Source organism: Hermetia illucens, chromosome 1, assembly GCF_905115235.1.
Source record: "Hermetia illucens chromosome 1, iHerIll2.2.curated.20191125, whole genome shotgun sequence".
Taxonomy (NCBI): domain Eukaryota; kingdom Metazoa; phylum Arthropoda; class Insecta; order Diptera; family Stratiomyidae; genus Hermetia; species Hermetia illucens.
The window spans coordinates 917,594-936,400 of record NC_051849.1 but is presented as its reverse complement, the minus strand read 5'-3'; the positions used below and the strand labels follow the sequence as shown (position 1 = coordinate 936,400).

General features: G+C 43.8%; 1 protein-coding gene across 2 annotated transcripts in view; it reads left to right on the top strand.

Moving 5' to 3' along the window:
- The first annotated feature begins 3,308 nt into the window (after positions 1–3,308).
- LOC119661278 (alpha-1,3-mannosyl-glycoprotein 4-beta-N-acetylglucosaminyltransferase A) overlaps positions 3,309–18,807 on the top strand; it is a 28,837-nt gene continuing 13,338 nt past the window's right edge. For both annotated transcript variants that reach the window (XM_038070553.1, XM_038070552.1), the window contains exon 1: positions 3,309–4,134. The gene's annotated coding sequence lies outside the window, so the exon portion shown is untranslated. The remainder of the gene's footprint in view (positions 4,135–18,807) is intronic.

Here is an 18,807-nt window from a genome sequence, read left to right as displayed (position 1 = left end):
TAAAACGTGGTGCTAATGGAGTTGGAAATTTAAATGTATGTATGTAACTATAAGTACGCGATTAATAGTTTCTTGGACTCCCCAACGTTCCGGCGCCTGGACTGCGAAGGAAGCATTCCAGACGTAACTTTCGCGTCGGAATCACTGGTGTCGCTGGTGGATGGGTGGCGAGTTCTGGAAGACTTCTCGGCAAGTGATCACCAATACATTGCTTTCGAAGTGGTGGACACAAACTCTCGGTGTGCGCCACCCCGGCGATCTTCCTGTGCATGGAACGTCGCGAAGGTGAACACCGGTAACTCTGGGAACAGGTGAGGCCACGCTGGAGGGTACTCCTAGGGGCGGTGGCGCCGCAGCTGACACTGTCGTAAATTCAGTTATGAACCTGATAACGACGGTCTGCGGAGCCTCCATGTCCAGGAAGACATCGAGGCGCGGCAAACCTTCCATGTATTGGTGGACAGTGGAAATCGCAGAGCTCCGGAAGGAGTGTCACAGGCTCCGCCGCTTAACACAACGTCTAGGCGACCGGGAGGAGGCATGTACCACAATGATGGAGTACAAATCAGCCAAAAGGAGACTCCGCAGCGCAATAAACAAGAGCAAAGCTCGCTGCTGGCAAGATCTGATCGACGAGGTGAATGGGGATCCGTGGGGACTCGGTTACAAACTGGTAACCCGAAAAATCGGGGCTTTGCGGAAACCCTGTTCACTTAAGGCCGAGCAGATGGATCGCACTGCAAGGGCACTCTTCCCTGCGCACCCCGTATGGGATGATGACGTCCACTTTTCTCTATAAAAGAGTTGGAACAGGCAGTCCTCTCTATGAAAAACAAGAAGGCGCCAGGACCCGATGGTATTCCAGCAGAGGTATACAAACTGGTATTCCAACACCGGCCAGACCTACTGCTCGGCACATTCAACGCTTGCCTGAAAGAGGGCATTTCCCCTGCTCTTTGGAAGGTTGCGAGGCTTGCGCTGATCCATAAAGGGAAAGGTGACCTCGAATTGCCGTCTTCATACCTCCCACTATGTATGCCTGACACTGCTGGGAAAGTGCTCGAAAAGCTCATCAGAAGTAGACTCGCTGAAACGATACACGCTGCCGGAGATTTATCTCCCCGGCAGTTTGGTTTTAGAACAGGGAGATCGACAATTGATGCTGTCATGCAAGTCGTGGACGTCAGAAACGGCTTTAATTCCGTAAGATGGAAAGACATTCTAGGCACACTAGACAATACTTTCAACGTGCCGAACTATTTCTTACGGATATTGAGGGACTATCTGAGGAACCGCTCCCTGCTCTATGAGACACTAGAGGGTCAAAGGTGGATGGAGGTCACGGGGGATAGCACAGGGATCCATCCTAGGGCCGGACCTCTGTAACGCTACCTATGACAGTCTACTTAAACTCGACGTGCCAGAGGAGTCGCGCCTGGTCGGCTATGCAGATGGTGTCGCAGCGCTTGTTGCTGGACGCACTGTCGAACAGGCGCAAAGCAGACTCGCCATATTGATGCGACGGGTAAGCGAATGGATGACTACTCATGGTTTCAACCTTGCACCGGAAAAAAACCGAACTAGTCATCCTGACTAAAGAGAGAATTCCGACCCTGCGTCCCATATCGTTCGGCGAATCGATAATCGAGTGAAAATCAGCGGTAAAGTACCTCGGGTTGACTCTTGACTCAAAGATGAGCTTTTCTGAGCAAATCAAAGTTAGCAGTGAACAAGGCTGCGGGTGGAGTTTCGGCGTTAAGTAGGCTAATGGCAAACATTGGGGGTCTTACATCTAGCAGGCGACGTCGCTTGATGAGTTCAACGTAGTCTGTCCTGTCCTCGCGCAAGTACAGAGACGGGGAGCTTTACGAGTGGCGTCTACGTACCGCACTGTCTCTGAACCGGCCGTGATGGTGATCGCGGGAGTGATCCCCGTTGCCCTTCTTGCTAAGGAGCGTCAGGCCATGTACAAGCGCAAGGGAGGTGGTTGCTCGCGAAGAACGGCATGAATGAATGAATAAAACTAGAGGCAGATGGACTGCGCGGCTCATCGGCAACTTAGGTGCGTGGCTGAATCGGAAGCATGGTGAGACTGACTATTTGCTTACCCAATTTTTAAGTGGGCAGGGAAGTTTTCAGGCTCACTTGCACAAGATTGGAAAGGTGCGTTCTCCGGATTGTATGTTTTGCAATGGAGTTGTAGACGACGCCCACCACACTCGTTTTTTTTGTGGAAGGTGGGATGGGGTTCGTCAGCAGCTCTATTTAAACACAGGGGATCTCTCTCCAGACAACATTGTCGAAGAGATGAATTCCCTGATTTGAAGGCGAGTTCGGGGACTAGCCCGAAGTTATGTGACAAACGATTCCAGGCTAGCTCTCGGGGAGGTGTTTAGTTGGTAGTCCGACGACGTACCGAATCGGGGGTCCAATACTGTGTGCGTAAAAGCATTCATCTACCCTACCCACCAAAAAAAGAGAAATCATTTCATTCGTGATATTTTTTTGGACCATTTTAGCGTGTACGTATGTGCTCAGTCCGTAGGAAGTTGTATACTCAGCAGAACAACAAATTTACAAGTTGTCAAGACTTTTCAACCATCACCAGAATAGCTAGAAATCTTCATAGCGAATTGCACTTATTACCAATGGCAGCTATTAGTGACTTCCTCCCTTCAACAGGGACTTCTTTCTCGACGGCGTTTCAACTTGTCAGCTTTTACCAAGCCCGAATACATGTATGTATGTAACTATAAGTACGCGATTAATAGTTTCTTGGACTGGTTTTCCCCTCAAAAGTTTACGTACTTAGTTACATGCAAATAGGGGATGGTAAGATATCCACCGAATGCTATAGTTGCATGCATAGAAAACTATATGCAGTCGACGGAAGACACTGGACTTGTATTTGTGGCCATAATCGGAGCTTTTAATGTCTTTCTAATTGCGAGGATGCGTGCTATCAATGCTCTTATCAGACACACGGAATTGACAATAGCCTAAACCGCCTAAACAATGAATATAATGGATATGGGCGCCGAAGCAGATTCGTGTTCGTGCAACCCGAACTCGGTCCATTGGATTGGTCGCGTTTGTTCGTTTGCAAGGAAGCTTTCGGGCAAAGTTTCAAAGAAACTTGCTCCATTGTGAACTAGTCTTTCTCTGGCAGATTGTGCGCTCTCCATTGAAAGTAATTGGCGAGCGCGTGGCTTTCACGAATATATCAGTGTTGCACAGCGGCGTGCGTGCGTTTTGCGATTCGATTGACCGCCTCTACCTGAAGAAATGTATCTGTTGATAGCATGTTCGCTTGGTTTCGGAATGCACTATCTAAACGACTGAGAGAAAAGTGCTTGACCATGTTGTGTACGAGCAGACAGTCTGCCTATCTGCTTTGGTGCTTACTGGAAAGGAACATTCAAGTCGGCTCGGTATCGATTGCAATAGGTCAAAACAGTGACGACCACACAACAGGCAGTTTTGGGCGCCGAGATTGAGAGATTGAGGAGGGCTTGGGTAAGGGGCCGTGGAGGTGAGGCGGCGCCGTGAGTGCGCCGGGGAATATGGAGAATCCGATTTCGCGTAGTAGCTTTCGCCTTGCGTATTTATATTTGCCAAGAAGGTGTTAGTCGAGGCGACTGACTGTGCTCAGTGGATGATGTGAGCTGTTCGGGAGTGTTGTGTTCGCGTACGTCACATAATTTATTAGTTGACTTTTGCTAAGAGTAGTGAGCTATAAATACCTAAAGGAAATCAAAAATCAGTAGAACCTATTATTCACAGCACACATAATTGAGTGGTAAACGCGTCGGTAATTGGCAGGGATTGATTCACTGGGGTTTCCGTCTGTTGAACGCCTTCAAAGGAGTCTTGAATCGAAATCCCCTTGCGAGCGATCGAGTCGTGAGTGGTCAGCGGCGAGGAGCGCCACCTTGCGCCAGATAAAATCCCTTTGTGCAATGCGAATTGAAGAGACTGCCCTATTGTGCCCAGAATGTTCTTGAAGACGTCGAGCCGTTTGTGAAAAGTGCCAAGAGTTGGTTTTCATTGTGCCGCCTGCCAATTGTGAAAGAAAAGCTCGCGGGCAAGTGGTCAGCTGCTTGGCTAGACGGCGTGACTTGTTTTGAATCTGAGGTGAGTACTCGCACTACCTTGTCAATTTCCAGCAATTATTACTCACTCGCAACAATAGTAAGAAGGGCACGGCCTAGAAATGGTGCACGATGCCTCGCTTTAGCTCTTAAGTTAATGCGCTGATAATGGAAAGCTTTGCTTGTGTGTTTCGTCACTGACGTCATTAATTGGCAAGACGCACTTAGCACTTAATAGATCTGAATAAGACGAGAGGGTCGAGGTGGGGCAGATCGTCTTGTTCTGCCCAGTTGCAGTTTCCCAGAGAGACCATTATCATCCCATTGAATAAATGACTATGACCCTAGATTATCTAGTGATTAGACAGACAAGTTTTCTCCTGATATTGAACTTGTAGAGCGACGGGCAGGCAACGACTGGCACTGCAGAATATTGCAAACCAGAAACAGTAGATTTTCCGATTTTCTAATCTCAAGCCAAAGTAGGTACGTAGCTGATTGAAAGTTGAATAGGTCCTCGTCCCGTCCGCGTTACTGCCAACACTATGCACGGCAAGCGGAAGTACACGGCAAAGAAGTCTACAAGTTGTAGGATTAGCGGTCAGCGGGCAACAGTATCTCGACCTTAATATCGATTACACGCTACACAGCAATTGATTCGGGTTTGAGAGAAATTTATGCAGTTCTGGCTGCATCGATTTTCTCCGCACACGCAAACACGTTCGACGCGTACTGAGCGGAAATGCATTAGCACCGATGGACGAGTCATTTGCAAAGTATCGACAGAGCAAGCTAATGGTTTGTGTGCCCTCTATCGCCCTCTGCTGCTCGCGGCATACGAATCTGTAATATACTCTCGTAAGTGCAATCCAGTCCGCGGCTTATCAAGTAGCGCGAAAACAAAACTGACAATTACCCGAGCTGAAGTCGAGTCGTCAATAATAAATATATTGTTGACGACCCCACTCATATGTGAATGCAACAACAGCGCTGATTTCACCATGTACATATGGGTATACCTACGCAGCCGTCTCAAAACATACATATATGAAGCAATCATAATGGCGCCTAGATAATCTTAAGTTGAATCCTTCTCACATACTTGCTTCATCAAAATAGATGAAAAGAATCTGGGCAATTGCAATGTCGAGTGGAAAATTCGGTATTATTGTCGGAGATGATGAACTATGAAGGAACTCGCTTGGATCTAAGTCCAGTTGACTTTGCCGTCTTTGAACGCGCATCTTACCTTGCACTCAATTCTAATGAAGGGTAGGTAGGTAGGTATCAGTGGCCGCTCCAATGAGCCCAATTAGCGCTTTGGTGCGCCGTTTTGATGCCACAAACTCCTCCGTGACTGTTGTTATAGGAACAGGGAAGCAGAGTCCAGCTGGCTCGGATCTTCAGAGCCAGCCCGTAGCATTCACGAAGGAAAGCAGCTCTCCGACCCTGCAGCTAGAAATCTCACTGAGGTCCCCAAAGAATGGTTTACCCAGCGTCCGCAGCCTGACTCTAGCCAGAGCTGGGCAATCGCAGAGAAAGTGCATGAGGGTTTCCCTTCTTTCTCCGCAGCTTCGGCAATGCGAGTTGTAGGATAAGCCAAGCCTAGCGGCATGGTACCCTATGGGCCAGTGCCCCGTGCAGACCGCCGTAATCTTGAATGCATTTGCACGCGTCTGGCACAGGAGCTCTCCTGATCGGGCTATGTTATAAGCGGGCCAAATTCTCCTTGATTTGGCACAACTTGTAAGCCTTCGCCATCTCAGGTCCGCGGCTGCTAGGTAGTGCGAGTAGACTCGGCCCCCGACAGCCGCCAGCGGAACACCGACTGTATTCCCCGAGGGACTGCCAAGAGCAGAGCCTTGCCTGGCCAATCCGTCAGCCCGCTCATTTCCCTCTATGTTCCTATGCCCGGGAACCCAGAGGAGAGTGATCTTGAGCGTGCCGCCCAGATGGTTGAGCGCGTCTCTGCACTGCCCCACCAACCGGGAAGATGTCGTCGTTGAGTACAAGGCCTTGATGGCCGCTTGGCTGTCGGTCAGAATGGCTATGTTACGCTTGGGGCTCGAATCACGCTCCAGCCATCGACAGACTTCCAATATCGCCAGAAATTCCGCCTGGAATACACTGGTGAAACCTGGGAGACCATACGACTTGGATACACCGTGTGTATTCGAGAAAACTCCCGCGCCGACTCCATAGGCCATCTTTGATCCGTCCGTAAAGAATACCGTGTCATAGTCTTGCAACACGCCGCCGGTCTTCCACTTTGCCCTGGTTGGAAGGTCCGCAGGAAAGTTTCACGTGAAGTTCAGCTTGCGTGTGACATAGTTTGTGGGGGATGCCCAGATTTCTCGAGGTATTTCATCTATGATGTTGCTGTGGCCGTAGGATTCGCTGCCCAGCATCCGGACTCACGTAGTCTAACGGCACTGCACGCTGTAACGTATTTAATGTGAAAGTCTAGGGGGAGGAGATGCAGGAGTACATTGACAGCATCTGCCGGGCAGGACTGCAGAGCCCTCATAGTACCTGCACACGCGGTTCTTTGAATCCTAGTAAGCTTCATTCTATTGTATTTCTTCTTCAAAGCCTGCCACCATACCATAGAGCCGTACGTCAGGATCGGACGCACTACAGCGGTGTACATCCAGAGAACCATCCTCGGCCGGAGACCCCATTTCTTTGCAAAGGTTCTCTTACAGGCATAGAAGGCTATACAGGCCTTCTTAACCCTCAGTTCTATGTTCAACCTCCAATTTACCTTAGGATCCAGGATTACACCCAGATACTTTACATTAGAGGAAAGAACCAATCTTTGTTCATTCAGCCGTGGTAGATGGAATTCAGGTATCCGTGTCTTGGTGGTGAATAACATCAGTTGCGTTTTTGTTGGGTTGATGCTGAGTCCGCATCTTGCGGCCCACAGGCACACCTTTCGCAACGCTCCTTTCATGAAGTTGCTCATAATGGACAGAAACATCCCTGATACTAATATCACCAAGTCGTCGGCATACGCCAACACTTTCACCCCGCTGCTGTCCAATCTACGGAAAATTTTGTTCATTATCCTGGTACTTAGCATGGATATAATCCAATGCGTGAGATACCCCTCCAATCCACTACCGGTCATGGCTTCCTTGATGGCGTTGGTACTGACGTTGTTGAAAGCTCCTTCTATATCCAAGAAGGCAGCAAGGGTATACTGCTTGTACTGCAGCGACCGCTCAACCGTGCCAATTACCTCGTGGAGGGCGATTTCTGATTCTAATGAAGATCCTTGTATTTTTTCGAGCAGGATTTCTAGCTCTATTCAGAGTGGTTAGCTCCAACTCTTAGGTATATAATGATTTTCTTACATTCTCAACATCATTGACGAATTCAGAATGTTTGTTAAGCTTCCATTTAATCATCTCATATTCTGGTCGTTCCAATCATTAGAATGCTGTATTAATAATTAACTTTTCTGTGTAACATGGTCAAGCTTGTGGTAAAAAATAAAATTTTACTGAAAATAAAAGCCGTTTGACTAAACCAGCGCGGTGTATAATGTATGGTAAATTATTGTCTGGAAACTGAGCACGTCAGGTGTGAAAACGGTTAGAGGTGCATCTTGCTGAGCGGATGCCAAAAGTGTAGCATCTAACAGTTATTGCTTGGTAGTCTCAAACGCCTGGACAGCCTCTGGGAACCACACAATCAGACGGGAGTCTTTGGTTTTCGAACCAGACAAGAAGGCGTTAAGGATTGATTTGTAGGTGGGCGGCATTGAGCAAGACAGGTCGATAGAAGTTTAATATACTCAAGAACCTTCTGATATCGTTAACAGGTTTTGGAAGCGGGAAGCTCGAAATCGCTTGCACCTTGACTGGCGTAATTAGGTGGCCCAGGAATCTCACTTGTGATTATAGAAATGTTTACTTTTTAATACTAGATCGGTCTCAATGAGACGTTGAAAAAAGCACTCGAGGTGCTCTAAATGCTCGGACTCAGAGGAAGATGCGACCAGAGCAAAAGAGGCTTGAAAGGTTTGCGCCGCGTTGTACAGACCTAAAGTCATTCTAGTGAACTCGAAGAGTCCGGAAGTTGTCTATATTGCCGTTTTCGGAATGTCTTTGGGAACTACAGGGATCTGATGGTATTATACCTTGACTAAGTCCAAGGTCGAGAAAATACGGCAGTTTACAATAGAGTGCCCAAAATCGTAGATGAGTGGGATGGGGTAACGGTCTGGAACCGTCTGTAGTCGCCACAAGGTCTTCATTCGCTGTTAGATTTAGGGACCATGTGAAGTGGCGAAGATCAGCAACTGTCTGAAGGTCTGCAAATACTCTGCTTAAGAATTTCTTGGGACTTTTTACGCGCAACTGCGAGATTCTGCGGTGGTAATGGACGCATCTTAGAGAAAAATGAGGAGAAAGTAGTGTTGATATGTTGCTGAACATTCTGCTTTACGGGCTCAAAGAGACTACGTTCGGTAGTGCTGTTGCGGTATTTTTGAAGAAGTGCTCGAATACGTGGGTCGGCAAAGTCTTCAAACATGATGGAAAAAGTGGTGGGCGAGCAAGATGAGATTTTTCTTGATGACCTAAAGGAAGTTGTGGGGTCAATGAGGGACCTATTATGCATATTCACTAGCAATCCATAGTGGCACAGGAAACCCGGACCTGAGATGGGTATACTGATGTCCGCGATTATGAAGCGCCAAGAAAACGCTCGTCAAAGTCCTAAACTCAAGTCTACCTGCCTGTAGCCAAACGTGCGGATAGACGAAGAATTTGCTGTCGCAAGTTTCAATGATTGCGGTATTAAATTATCATGCCAAGATACGGGAAGAACCGAAACTTCAGCGGCCTGAATCGACCAGGTAGTTGCGCCGGCTTGAGGGGTCGTAGATTGTGAGGTGACGTGGTGCTGCATTTCGGGTAGCAGTCGTCAGAAATCCAAGCTAGTCTGATTTGTTTAATGAAAAATTGTTGTGGCTGGTACGTTTTTTAGTTTTTGTAGCGAATCTATGTTGGAACTAGCATGCTGCAGTAGCTTGTCGAAGGTCCCGATGACCTAATCGATCGCCTATTTTGGGAGGCGGATCTAGACCTTGATTTAGTCCTACTCACTGAACGCAAAGTACGGACGGCCTCTGCCAACTGAGATACGGTGGCTGTTAATACTGCCACCATCTACTGCAGCTGAGCCACCCCATGAACTTTGTCCGTGGTGACGGCTAACAATTCCAGAGATCCGGAATCCGTACACGCCAGGATGGCAACTAAAAGAGTAGCACAAAGACTGTAGCAGCTCGGTGCCGACTTTGTCACCCACTCAACTGGTTCATTTCATGCAGCAGTTGGCTTGGTGCATGGTTACTTAGCGTTAGCTTTGCCAGTAAGTAGTTAAGTTTAGCCGTCTCGCTCACTGACAGGCGTTCTATGAGGTGCTCTTTTAATCGCCTGCAAGGGTAGTGCCCGAGGACGTCGACAAGCTCAACTGCCTTCGCGTCCAGCCCGACCAGTGCGTAATTAAAACAGACGGCATCTGCTGTGGTATCGAGCAAAGCGAATTGGGCCTCGGGTTGGAAATATCATGCTGCCGGGTTTCTGCTCAATAGTGTATTGATGTTTTGCAATGCCTTCTGTGGAGTGATGCCAGCTTGACCTGTGGCACACATTGAAACTGATGTTGGTGTAGACTTCGATTGTTGCTTGCAGGGTGATGATAAAATTGATCACCAGATACAGATGCTGACGCTGAAACTGCTTGATGGAGACGTCCCAATCGGAATCGATTCGTTTCCGTGAATTACACTATCCAACTTTCAATGACAATTGTTGCTACCTTGAACGGACGATAAGCATGTTGCGGTGGCGGTCGCATTTGACACGCTAAATTTAGTGTTACTCCACTTTAAAATATATTTATTCTTATGGTGCTTAAATTATATTTTAAAATCCCTCAAATGAACTGAATTTGAATATACGTTCACTGTTGCATTGTCTGCGATGACTGATATAAGCGTCTGTAGTCCTGGAACGCCTTCCCACTCGCTGGTATTGTAGTCCAATCCGATGAGCGACTCTATTCACGTTAGTACTGCACTGTTCGATGTCCGCGATTCACGTGCGTCAGACACGCAAGTTGCTCGTTCGCTACAGTTTCATTTGTACGTAGTTAAAAACTCGCTACACATTCTACTTTATACATTTTTTAAAGAATATCGGGAATTGTTGAACATTATTCAACAAACATTCAGAAGATTAAAATAGGTGCAGGCAAACCTGACGAGAGAGGGTGGAAAGGAAGGGCTGCCTCCGGACCCAAAGTTTTTCAGGGTGCCGGAATGAAAATTTCCATGAAAAAAGAGAGATAGAGGGGGTCGCAAAGTGATTACCCCAAAATCATATAATTTTCTCCCCGGACATTGTTTTTCCATATAATTTTGACCTCGACACGGAGGTGGTCGATGGACATATGGAACTGAAAGTTCTGTCGATGGATACGAGTGGAAAGTGATCGTAGCCTGCTGGAGCTCTGTTGCAGTATAGTGTACGCCGTGGCAAAATTAATTCTACAATTGCGTTGAATAAGGAAGCAGCAGCTGCTGCGAATAACAACGAATTCGCTATCGTGTACTGTATGAAAAAAGAGCTTGCAGCGGTAACCATTTCGAAAGTGATCTACAATGATGAGCAGCTTAAGAGGTGAAAGGGGCACTTCATCACGATCCTCTTGTGGGTAAAATGGCAAATCCATCGTAATATGTGAATATGGACTGCTCATTAAAACAGAAGCGAAAGGAGGAAATGATTATTAAGATTTCGAAAAAAAAAACAAGTCGGGAAACCGGAAGCTGGACGCTTCAGGTACGAAAGGTTTTGTGTATTTCTTAGTACGTGGCACGTAATATATCCATATATTATGTGAGAGTATCCACTTTCGGGTGATATTGACATTCATAGCCTTCAATTTTCAAAGAAGCAACAAATTTGAGGTGCTCTATATTATAGTCTATATCACTGCAAAATTGCATGGTACTAGGATGAACTTAAGGGGGGTTTCTAACCAATTACAAAAAATTGTAGTAATATATTATTATTAACTTTATTTAAACAGATATTGACATGGAAGGTATTTCGGAGCCCAGGCACCTTATAGTGGCAGCCCCCTGATTTTTTTCAGATTTTGCGGTTTGGTAGTTTCTGAGAATGGCCCCCTTAAAGAAGTGATCAATTTCAACCCCCCGCGCTCCCCACCCTTCCAACGAATGTCAAAACTAAGATCGGCTTTGAAAAGTACCAATCGAGACCTTTAACTTGAGACCCCACATGACTATATTTGATGAAAAAAAATTTTACACTCCCCTTTCGCATGTATGGGGACCCACCCTTAAATTCGACGTAAAAGGATGTAATTCACTGTATGCGTGAGCGTTCACAGTTCCTACCGTTCTACCAAATTTGGTGTCAATCGCTATAACCGTCTCCGAGAAAAATGCGTGTGACGGACAGACAGACAGCATCTCGAAGATGCTGAGTTATACTCAAGTGAGGCAATCGGTGCTGTTAAAAGTTGGCTAAAGAGCTCTGGTCTGACACTTGCGGAGGAAAAAACGGAAGCGGTCCTCATCACTAAGCGCCGGAAGAGAAATTACGCCTGTATTAGAATCGGGAATCATATCATCACTTCCAAGCCGACCATCAAATACTTGGGAGTGGTGATAGACAGGAAGCTTAGCTATAAGCAACATGTGCGGTATGTTTGCGACAAATCATCCACTGCAAGTATGGCCCTGGCAAGGATGATAACGAACATTGGAGGGCCACGGCATACCTCTAGGTTCCTTATAGCCAGGGTGGTGACCTCGATCATGCTCTATGCAACCCCAGTTTGGAGGGAGGCGTTGTGGATGCCAGGGAACGCTACCAAACTGAGTTCAGTCTACAGGAGGACAGCCCTGAGGGTATGCTCTGCCTTCAGGATTGTGTCAGATGATGCAGCATTCGTCATCTCTGGAATGATGTGGATTGACATCTTGGCAGATGAGATGGCGAACATATACAATGCAAAGCCAACCTCTTCCTCATCGCGGACGAAGAAGACTGAAAAGAAGATATCCATAAATAGATGGCAAGAGCGGTGGGAACGCTCGGGGAAGGGCCGGTGGACGCACAGGCTCATTCCTGCCATCAAGGAGTGGTTGGAGAGACGACACGGTGAGATTAATTATAATCTCACCCAGTTTCTCACGGGGCACGGAGGATATCTCCAATACCTTCACAGGTTTAAATTGGAGACCTCACCCGATTGTCCAAATTGCAATGGAGTCCCAGAGGACCCAGAGCATGTACTCTTCCACTGGCCGAGATTTGTGGAAGAAAGGAGGAATCTAGAGGAGACTCTAGGGGAGGTGCTGGTACCAGAAAATCTGGTGCCGAAAATGCTAGCACATCAAGAGAATTGGGATGCGGTAAACTCCATGATCGCATCTATCCAAAATAAACTGCGAAAAGCAGAGGAGAGGAGAAAAACGCGGTCACGTGCGCCGCGTATAGAAGAAAGGTGACAAAGCTAGAGTGAGCTGACTCCGCCCCGTGATGTAATACCTTATGGTAGTTCCGCGGGCCAGGGAGGGAGTCGGAGGTGGTTTTAGTGGGTAAAAATCCCACACGCTGGTGTGTCCAGACCAGTGTCTTTTTGAAGATTTCCACCTCCTCAACAAAAAAAAAAAAAGACAGACAGACAGACAGTAAACCGATTTTAATATGGTTTTGTGTTTACACAAAACCTTAAAAACACTCGGCTAGAGTGTGATATTTGGAGGAATATTTGGGTCCATCAATATATTTTCGCATCTTGTAATTGGGGTACTCTGATCTGAGACAACAACAAATGAAGAACTTGGCCGGTGTGGATGGGTAATCTGAAGGTGGACGTGGCGGTGGATAGGTGGATGGGACCCACTATTCCGACATGGCCAGTGAATAGGTCGCCCTAGAATTACGTGGCGCAGAATAGTGGACGAAATGTGCAAGCTTCTTGGAAAATTGGCAGCTTAAGCACATTGTCAGGGACCGATAACGGTGGCACCAATCAATCATTTATGAAAATCGATTTACGTCTGTCTGAAAAGTTAGCAAAAATTGTTTGTAGATTTACTCTTGTATGATCATTATCGATGCAGTGGGCAGGAGTTTGAAAGACTTTTCGGAATACAAACCTCGGAACTGGTTGCTTATCTCGAGAAAAAACGTGAAAGATGATTTTCAATACGTTATAAACTAAACTGGATGAGGGTTGACTGGGCAATGATCCTTTATTCAGAGTAAAGTAAATATGTGTTATTTTCAGTTTATGGAACCCGGTAAATTTTTCGGCTGGTTGGTGAGCGACGAATTTCAGGCTCAAAAATTTGTGCATGAATAAAATAAAGCAAAACGATCATTTGATAATAAAATAAATAGATCACTAGACCAATTCCTAAGGAACTTTTATCCAGATGCTGCATAGAATTTTTTGGTATTCTTTAAAAACAAAAATGTTCATATAAAAAAATTAAGATAAGCTAATTTATTGAGCAATAGAACGGTCGATATTAATAATTTGTATTTTATTTTATTCTCCTCCTCCTCTTTTCCCTTCGGGCAAAGGCTAGCCCCGTTCGGTAGCGGGGTCGGCTAGTCTACATCGGATGCACCCCACTTCTCGGTCATAGACGTGGTCCGTCTGAATGCCTCAATTTACTCTTTATCCCTCACACATATAACTCCCCTTATTCTCAACTGGTGTCAAAACTAATCGTCATTTCAATAATCAAAACCTTTTCTGATAACCCACAGACTATTCGAGGAAAAAAACACATCTTCCCTTGACACGGTAGCTTCCTTGAACTCAACGTAAAAGTATAGCATTCACTGGAGTTGTGGGATTTCATATGTCTGTATGTATCAGTGCTTTCAAAAGCATTTCATCGTTAGTTCAAGAAGTGATTGTTAGCGAGATTAGTAAAGTATATTTCAATAGTTGTATAAGATTCGAAACTATTCAACAAAAATTGTTATATCTTATAACTCTGATTGACAGAGAATGAGCGCTGTGGATTCTTGGGGCATACACTAGGCAGAAAAAGTGTGCGTACACTCAGTAGTATGATACTTTTCCTTAGTAAAACAAAAAAATTAAGCTAATTTTTGTGGCGAATTTATTATCCAAACATTACAAATAGTTCCGTAGTTTTAGTGTATTTAATTCACTAAGTTATAAGTCTTACAAAAACCAGGTTATAAAGCCAAAAATTAAAAGAATCGCAATAATTCAGTAGAAAAAGTCTGCGTACAGTAAACAAATATTTTAAAAAAATTATATTTGAGTAAATATGAAAAGCAAATCAGTAGCTTGTAGGATACCCTTTTCTTTTTATGACCTCTTTTAATCTTTTCGGCATAGAAGATACACGTTTAGATGTTTCTTCAACACTTATTTTATTCCATTCTTCTTGTAATACATTTTTCAGCATATCCTTTGAAGTTATATCGTATTGGCGAATTCTGCGTTCTAATAAATCCCACAGATGTTCTATGGGATTTAAATCTGGCGATTGTGGGGGTGTATGTAACTGTTTGGAAACATTATATAATAGCCACAGCTTATTAACCTCAGCCGTATGCTTAGGGTCGTTGTCATGCATAAAATAAAATTCGTCACCCAGGCGTAAATTTTCAGCACTTTGTTTTAAATTACGTTTTAAAATATTTAGGTAGTCATATTTGTCCATGGTAGACTCTATAAATTGCAGATTTCCTACGCCACCACTTGCCATACACCCCCAAATCATTATTCCGCCACCACCATGCTTTACCGTTGGCATTAAATTTTCTTTATTCAATGCTGTACATGCTTTTCTCCATACTATTTTTCTTCCTTTTATTCCAAAAATGCAGTATTTACTTTCATCTGAGAAAATCACATTTTCCCAGAATTCATTTGATTGGTTTACGTACTTATTCGCAAATTTTATTCGTTTTCGCCTATTGAAATAAATGGTTTCTTACGTGCAACTCGCCCATGGTAACCAGCTCTCTTGAGTATTTTCCGTGCAGTATCAGCACAAATTTTTTTGTTGAACTTAAGTTCAATATCTTTCGCGATTTGTGGTGCAGTTATTCGTGGATTCTTTTTCACCGAACCTATAATACTTCGCCTTTCCCTAATCGACAACTTCGATGGGCGACCAGATCGTGGCTTCGATGTTATTATTCCCGTCGATTTAAAGTTGTTAACTACCCTTTGAACAGATGAATGTCGCCTTCCTACTATCCTGGCTATTTCGCGGAAACTTTTTCCTTCTTCCCATAATTTTATTATAACTTTTCTTTCACTTACACAAATCTCTTTTCGCTTCAATTCCATAATAACAATTATACACACAAAATAACGAAAAAACGTCCTTATTTTTCACACTTCAAACACAGCCATAAACCAATAACTCACAATCAATTTACTCCAAATGGCAAGGATTTATATTTCGGGGAATCACCTAATTATGTGGCTGTACGCAGACTTTTTCTATTGAACATTTGTGACTTTTCTTATTTCCCTTTTTTTATTTCAGTTTCCTTGAATTCTGATTTCGTAAAAGTGGCCTTATCAAAGCAACAAGGCCACAAGCAATATGCAAACAATAAAATGTTTTTAAAAAACTAATTTATTCGTGTGTTTTACTAACGAATAACCAGGAACTGCTTAGTGTACGCACATTTTTTCTAGCGAGTGTATGTTCTCAATTGACGAGACGAATCTTAAGCCTGAATTGCCAATATTTCTATTGAAAATTGCGTTTGGTTCAAAGAGCAAAATATAACAAAGAATAAAATCAATTCCAAGTAGTATTTCAATTTAACTCCCAATATGGAAAATACTCTTAATTTGCCGCACATTAACGATTGTGTGCCAGTCCCCACAAGTTGTGAGATTTTTCTAGTTTCACTGGGGTCAATGGATACTCTACATGACAAAACCTCCATAAATTCTTCTGTTCAAATGTTGACGAAAATTCGGAATAAATTAGAAGTTTAATAAGCGGAACCATAGTTGTTTCAAATAACCCGCTCCGAAAAAGTTCCGTTTGAATCTCACATCAAGATATTCTGTTCCTCATACTGAGAATTGTTACCCTACTAACAATGCAAAATTAAGAACAAGTCGTAACACAATTATTTCTGCATTATACACCATTCATGGCCGGAAAGCCATGAGAATGTGACTGTAAAGCAGAAATTTCAAAATACACTCGAATATGGATGCTTGCTTCCTGGAGAATCATTTGAATCAAAGGTGACCCATTTTCAATAAATGAGAGTATGTACATTAAGGTTGTCATAATTTGATTTCTGATGTACTACAAAAGTAAAAAAACATTAGATTAGCCCATCTACATGTGAAGAGAGATGTGTCAAGTTAATGGGCGTAAATAGTCATTAGAGTATGATCACTGTGGACGTAATACTCCTCAGGCTGTTTTCACTGCTATTTCTAATTATAATAAGTGCATATGCTAATATGAGGTTTTCTCATTAGAATTCATTAGCTTGCAAGTACATGCATAACATATCGACTATTTTTTTTACTCCAATGCAATTCAAACTTCAACGCGGAGAAAAGGAAAGTTGCACAAACGGAATCCTGACAGTAACGAGAACGAATCCAGATTACACATGAAAATAAACAAGTTTTTCAAATGCATCGTCAAGTTTACGTAAGAGGTTCTGTTCATAATGGAAAGTTTTTGGACATTTAGACAAGTTTCATTGAATTAAATTTCTTGATTTCTCTGCCAAACTGTGTAGACAGAGAACAATTTACGAATGATCTATATTTATCTTGAACACCTTCAATGTCTCGGTCATAAACCAATTATGGAAGAAGAAACTAATAAAATATTTTCTTCTGAATATTCAAGGTTGTAGCATTTGGTGCTGCGAAATTTACTTAGGGTTAAATTGGCTCTTTTGCAGTACTTCGAGTGATTTGATTTGTCTGCTCTGTTAGCTGGGCTTTCTCATTCATCCTGATCCTTCTTTGTTTACCTTTGACTCGCCCACAAGCTGAGTCGGTCCATTAAGATCAGGTTGGCATCATAAGGTTGAAAAAATGTTAGATATTGTCTTCTATTTGTAGTTAAGTCTAAAATTGATAGACCAGTAGCTTACTCCAAACTACAATTTTATTTTATTATGTATATATATTTCGGGAGCAACTTACTCCCTTCATCAGTACAAAGCTACCTTTGTATGACGTTGTACCCTTCATCGAAAACATGCAGATGGTAATGAGAACTCATTAGCCAAAATCCACCTAAACATCAAACCTGGCAGAAACGACTCAAAGATCTACCGAAACAGCGATGGCTTGACATATCGGTCAATGATTTAAAAATCGTTCGAATCCACCGGAACCAAACTTATGATTGATAGACCAATAGCTTACTCCAAACTACAATTTTATTTTATTATGTATATATATTTCGGGAGTAACTTACTCCCTTCATCAGTACAAAGCTCATCAGTACCGATATGTCAAGCCATCGCTGTTTCGATAGATCTTTGAGTCGTTTCTGCCGGGTTTGATGTTTAGGTGGATTTTGGCTAATGAGTTCTCATTACCATCTGCATGTTTTCGATGAAGGGTACAACGTCATATTGATCACGGATGTTCTCATTTTGGACATAAATATAACAAGTTATGCTCCTGATCTAGCGCAATATCTTCGTCTGCTTAACTATAAGGCAGTGTCCGTTGTCGTTGGAGGCCACACATTTGAATCCATAAAGAGCAGCAAGAATTGGAGGCGTTCGTTGATACGTCAATGACAAAGGACGTCAGTTGTGGAGAAATTTCAAGGACCACTGTTGGCTGGGAGCACCTGTCTTTGATGCCTGAATCGGTGAGTTCCTGGCAGGTCGCTGTTACTGACAGTGGTAGCACTTGTTTTATTGGGGTTGTTCATAAAAAATCTGTTTTATTCAATGTGTCCGGATGGCTCAGTGGTTAGAGCGCTAGTCTGTCGTACGGAAGTTCGCGATTTAAATCTCACTGGTGGCAGTGGAATTTATATCATGACAGGATGTCGTATATGAGTCGACTCAGCTGTGCATGAGTCAAATCAGGGTAATAATCACGGGCGAGAACAAAACTGACCACATTGCCTCCTACAGGTTATTGCAATCCTGTAGGTTTACGGTCTTGAATGAAGTTCTCTAACACTCTTCAAGACCCAGATCCAATTGGTCCGTCACAGACTTTATTCAAATTCACTCAAAAGTAATTTTACTATACTTTAATGGTAGGAACTTAAATATCCCCCGTGACAGTTTTTACGATAAGAACGAAGAGAGCGCTTCTTCGGTAAACACTAAGGAAAGTGCGAAGCAATTTTGATGTACCTAACACACTTCAAACTTTGCTCTTTATCGAAAGACAAAATATTTGAACATAGTGGACATTAGAAGTTGCAATGCAATTCTCTAAAACGAAGGAACCAGTGTATAACGGGCGATGTTTTTCTATTAGCAACCATGCAGCGTGTATTGCATGTCAGAGATGAGCCCCAAAATGTTCATTGTATCGGATAATCCTTATTATCGTACGGCAATTTGAATATTTGGTCGGACAGTTTTTTTTCCGCCATATCAGACTCAGAGTATTAGGTGCCAGCTATTTGATT